This window comes from Triticum dicoccoides, chromosome 7A (genome assembly GCF_002162155.2).
Source record: "Triticum dicoccoides isolate Atlit2015 ecotype Zavitan chromosome 7A, WEW_v2.0, whole genome shotgun sequence".
NCBI lineage: Eukaryota > Viridiplantae > Streptophyta > Magnoliopsida > Poales > Poaceae > Triticum > Triticum dicoccoides.
The window spans coordinates 240,003,943-240,009,901 of NC_041392.1; positions in this window are offsets into that span (position 1 = coordinate 240,003,943).

The window sequence follows — 5,959 nt, forward strand, 5'->3', positions numbered from 1 at the left end:
AGCTGAACCCCTTTATCCTCTGCATGACCTGTCATTGCCACAGTAAATAGATGAAACCCACTAGCATGAGTAGGAGTTGTTTGAGCCCTGTTGTGCCTACTCATTCATGCTTGTTTGTCACGCCTGCTACTGCTTAGAGTTGAGTCAGGTCTGATTCATCGGGGATGAATCAGAGGCGTGTGAACATGTCCTACTGTGTGTGAGCTAAGTGTGTGAACACGATTTGGTAAAGGTAGCGGTGAGAGGCCATGTAGGAGTACATGGTGGGTTGTCTCATTGCAGCCGTCCTCAGGAACTGAGTTCTGTGTTTGTGATCCATGATTCAGCTGCTACCACGCATTGGGCCCGAAACCAATGGACCCTCTCGGCTTCTTGATCACCCTTGTCCTCTGTCCAGGAGTTGCAAGTAGTTTCTGGTGTTTGTAGTATGCTGGAGGCCGTGGGCAGCGTTGACCGTAGGGGTGGGCTGTGATGCGGTAGGCACGTGGCACGGTGTACCGGGCGCCCGTTTGGTGTCTCGGGAACCCTGTTCACATCGTTTGGGGCTGTGAGCGAAACTCCGGCCGGATCTCCTCATGGATGGAACCCGAATAGGCGATAAACCTAGACTAGAGACTTGAGTGTTTAGGCAGGCCGTGGCCGACACCCACGTTGGGCTTCCGCTTGAAGGTTGCCGAGTACATGTCGTGTAAACGGCGGTAAGTGGTGAGAGCGTGTGTGAAGAAGTACACCCCTGCAGGGTTAATATGATCTATTCGAATAGCCGTGTCCGCGGAAAAGGACTTCTGGGTTGCTTATATCAGTTCATAGACAAGTGAAAGTGGATACTCTAAAATACGCAAGATAAGCGTGAGTGCTATGGATGGCGTTCTCGTAGGGAGACGGGAGCGGTTCCATAGTGGTGTATTGATATGGTGAATATGTGGACTCGTGTGCGCCACCTCAAAAGAGTTACTTGCAGTCGTAGTTTAGGATAGCCACCGAGTCAAAGCTGGCTTGCTGCAGTTAAACCCCACCATCCCTTTGCTGATAATGATGCATATGTAGATAGTTTTGATGTAAGTCTTGCGGGGTACATTTGTACTCACGTTTGCCTATTTTATGTTTTTGCAGAGAGACTTCAGTCTCACTAGTAATTCCGCGTGGTCTTCGACGTTTAGCTTGTTACCTCAGCTACGATCTTGTGCCTCGGCAGGATTGGTAGATAGTCAGGCTTCTCAGCCTTTTTCATTTATAGATGTCTGTACTCAGACATGTTAAGCTTCCGCATGTGCTTTGACTTGTATGCTCTGATTGTTGGGTCATAAGACCCATGTTTGTAATATCTCGCTCCTCGGAGCCTATTGAATATTTACTTGTGTCGTAGAGTCATGTTGTGATGCCATGTTGTATTTGCACATATCGAGCATATTGTGTGTATGTTATTGAAATGCTTGGTATGTGTGGGATCTGGCTATCTAGTTGTTTATCCTTAGTAGCCTCTCTTACCGGGAAATGTCTCCTAGTGTTTCCACCGAGCCATGGTAGCTTGCTGCTGCTCCGGAACACTTAGGCTGGCCGGCATGTGTCCTTCTTCGTTCCTGTGTCTGTCCCTTCGGGGAAATGTCACGCGATGAATACCGGAGTCCTCTTAGCCCGCTACAGCCCGGTTCACCGGAGTCCTGCTAGCCCAGTGCTACAGCCTGGATTCACTCGCTGATGACCGACACGTTCGATGTTGGGTCATGGATGCCTGTCCCTGTAAGTTTGTGCCACTTTGGGTTTACGACTAGCCATGTCAGCCCGGGCTCCTTATCATATGGATGCTAGCGACACTGTCTTATACGTGTGCCAAAAGGCGCAAACGGTCCCGGGCAAAGGTAATGCGACACCCGTGGGAATACCGTGCGTGAGGCCGCAAAGTGATATGAGGTGTTACATGCTAGATCGATGTGGCATTGAGTCGGGGTCCTGACAGCGTTGGTATCAGAGCTTGACTGCCTGTAGGATTACCAAGCCAAACTGGTCGAAGTTGAGTCTAGAAATTCTTTAGTTATATAAGGGAATTGATTGTGGGATGGAACGTAAGGCTCTTTTTACTCCTTATACCTTATGCCTTCTGATCTGAGTCATCTTATCTTTCCTGCGGGGATTAAGAACTAGGCTATCTCTTCTTTCTATCAGGATCACGTGTTACTAATCAGTGGACTTATAAGATTGTTGGATTTAAGTCTCAGTTCAGTTCCTACTACTTCCGTATGTTAATTGTTGATCTCGAAACCTTGATATTGTGCTTCTGAGTGGTTATGCCACCATTTTTGTGAATGTCTCAAATCTTTTCTGAGCATTTACAGCCGTTATGCTGTCCGAGTCATCCTAGGTTTCTAAGTAGTCTGATGCATTTGCAAATCCTTTCTTCCCGTTTCAATGTTCCCATGGGCCAGATTAACCACAATAATCAGTGAGTTGAGGTACTCCGTTACCTTGACATATATGTTGGAGATATTATTATGACCCTAGGTGTCTTAGGGGATCATCTAGTAATTTAGCCATGATTTGTGTTCCCAGTGTGATGATTCTGGCCATCATTCTCGAAAGCATCCCGTGATGCTACTTAGTAATAGGTATTCTGTTCCTGGGTTCTTGAACCCGAGATTCACTCTACCTACTTCATGTTGATAGTAATTGCTAGTGCCTTTAGGATATTAGTAACCTTTGCGATAGTCCTCGAGGTCCGTGGTACATCCTTCTTCCAAATACCATGAACTACTTATGGCAGAAGTTCCTCGTTGAACTGAACGATCACAACCAGAGTGCTCTTGATGAGTTCTCCATTATATGTTATGGCTCTGCCAGTTCTACTTTTCTGCATAGGTTATCCGGAAGAAATATGTTGAACTTTGTTCGACATGCTAAACCATGCATCCACAACTCAGAAAATCATATGTTCCTTTGAGTTGTCCCTTTTTAGTTGTCTACTGACCTTCGTCTATCAATTGATAGTTAAGATTATGTGTGCATTCGTTCATCGATGCCTATTACTCTTGTGGTCTGTCAAGCCATTCTATCGCAGAATGACTAGGAGAAACAAACTCCAGTACCTCGTCCATATCTAGGATTGGGTCAAAGTAGTTGTATTCCGCAGATCAAATGCCAATCCAGCTTTTGGTTCTGTTCTACCTTGGAGTATTACCCCCTTTATGTCAGAATTGTCATGAGAACTGCACCAGCTCTCATGAATTTTGACGTAGTGATACTTCTCACCATCATTAGTCATTCCTCGGCCCTCGTGTTGATGCAACCGGAATACCGACAAATGAATTGTGATGTGTGAAATCAATACTCCCAGCAACCTCGTTGCTTGGTAGTTAAAGGATAATAATTTCATTCTTAGCATGTTGGTTTTTGAATCATCCTTCCAAGATTGATTGTGCTACCTAGTCCCTATTTCTGGTGCACTCCTCGACCAATGAGTTAGGAATTATTTCAAGTCCTCACCCATTTGATCATGTCGTCTTGCCCTCAGAAGCAAGATTGTTCTCGAGCTTAGTAACATACCGGTGGTTCGTGACTTTCCAAATATCTTCTTGGAAGTGTTACCGGGTTGTCACCTGACTGTTATGTTGAGCTCGTGATCAAGTTGGTTTATCCTGTAAACCACCCTTTCTCCAAGAATCCGTGTTGGATACCCCTGAGCTAGTTGGTTAAGCTAGACAACAACCTGGAGAGTTGGAAGGTAAAAGCTTGCCTGACTTAGTTCGTTCCAAAGGGATATTCTTGTGTAGAGTGTGTTGAAGAAAGATGATATCTTCATCGATTGGTCCCTGTGATCAGTTGCTGGACCTATTGTCTTATCAATCCTTTGATTTGAGTGTGGGCTATCGTCAAATCAAATCAGTACCAACGATGCTCGTAATGTTGTCTTATTCGTGGTTGATCCCTCGAGCATACACCATTACATCTTTGGTCTGACCAATGCTATCACCGTGTTCACTTAACTATGGAATTCCTTTTAAAAGGAAACCTAGATGAATTGTTGTTGAGCCCGTTGACAACATCCTTATCTCCTCCATGATTTTGTTGAACATTAAGCTAGTGTTGGAAACTTTTGAAAGCATTTGTTCATGCTAGCTCATGAAGCATATGTTTGGATGAAGGTAGTGACTTCCTTTAATTCATGTGCATCTGATGCAAGTTGCCGCCGTGGATTCGAGAAAGTCAATGTTGCTTTCTTTGGAATCATTCCAAATCAGTCATGCACACGTGCGAAGAATGCTGTGGTTTGAAGACTTGCAACCTTCAATCTATATGTATCCCTAGCACACCAAGCCACTGATTGATTTGTTCAAGGAGAAGGAGTTTCTTCATAAGAGCTAATCCGGACTTATGTAAGGACTTCGATACCCTCGTTGATGGTTCCCCCTCCTGAACTCGGTAGTGTTTTATTATAAGACTACTACGTGGTCATGCTTGTCTGGGACAACGTGTTCACATGTTTGTAGCAGAACCAGCTCATGTTTTGGAGTTTACTATCGTAGTTCATTCCCCGAGAATCTCGCAACGTCTTCTCGTCGATTTGTGTTGCAAACTTTCGTTTTTCTTCCTAGACTCGATGAGTCTGGAATATCCTGACACCAACCAGATCTGAATCTCAGGCAGATATGATGGTTTGGAACATTTCCCAAGAACTATAATATCGGTCCCTCGGAAACCGGTAAAGTGGATGTCGTGGTCAACACACCCCACCGGAAGACCTATTATTGCAGTATCTTGATTGAAGAAGTTGGCCACCTCTCCATAAGGATTTCGTAGGGTTTTACTCCCTAGTTGCCCCTATGGATTCTTGTGCTCCCGAAGTCCGACCTTTACTTGATGTTCTAGATATCAAACCATATCTATGAATGGGTTACACTAGCACATCAAGAAGAACATTAGAAGCGGAGTGCTAAATGTCTCTCGGTAGATCATCCAGATTTTATTTCCTTGGCCTCGCTAAGATGAAATCTGAGAAAGTGTTATCTTCCTTTGCATCTGCATCCTCCATCACCATTCATCATGGTAGTAAGTTGTTTACCGGACCCTTGACACGGATGTTGGTAAAACCTTGATGAATGTGGAATGCTCAAGTTCTTGAGAGCACGCACAAGCGCTACGTGTTATCATCGGCACTAACTGGGATTCCTCTCAGTTTCCTCGGCAATGCTATGACCTCTTCAAACAGTGAATTCACTCCCTATTGTTGGGCTCTTCCCCAGTTACCAAAATCATTCCCAGCATTTGCATTTTGTTCCCAGCTTGCACCACCAATGTGCCATTCTACCATGGGTCTCTTCCATTTCCGGTGATAAGCAAATTCATCCATTGCATTGTCTTCAACAAGGTAATCCACATCATCCAAGTTTGAGTATGCCATTCTACCGACCCCCTCCAAACGATCGCTCAAGAATTGTCTTAGGCTGGTTTAAAGAGTTTCAATGATCTCTGAATCAAAAGTAATTCTTTTTGCCACTTAAGGGGATATCTCTACGAGTCACCTTCCCTAAGGTGTATCGTTATGGTATCATGGCAACTCAACTCCTCGCTACGTTGACAATTGTTTACCACCTTCTTAAGCGTGAAATTGTTGTCTACCTAGTGCACCTTCGTCATCCGTCTCTTTCCACCCCTCTTGATGTGTAACTCGTGTCTCAACCCGAGAGATGGTCCTATGTCTCATTCCGTGAGTTGTTCGATCTTCGAGAAGATTGACCCTTCTAGAGTCTCCTTCTTCCCTCCATGTCATGTTGACAGGATTTCGCAGAGCAAGACTTCAAGACAATGATGGTGATTGAATCAATGTTCAATTGAAGTGCAACCTGGATCGTGAAGATTGTGCTAGTTTGCATTCCCCCTTCACCTTACCCTACGCTTGAATCTCGGGACGAGATTTTTGGTTAGTGGGGGTGAGTTGTCATAGCCCTAGAATATTGTTTGTAGATAG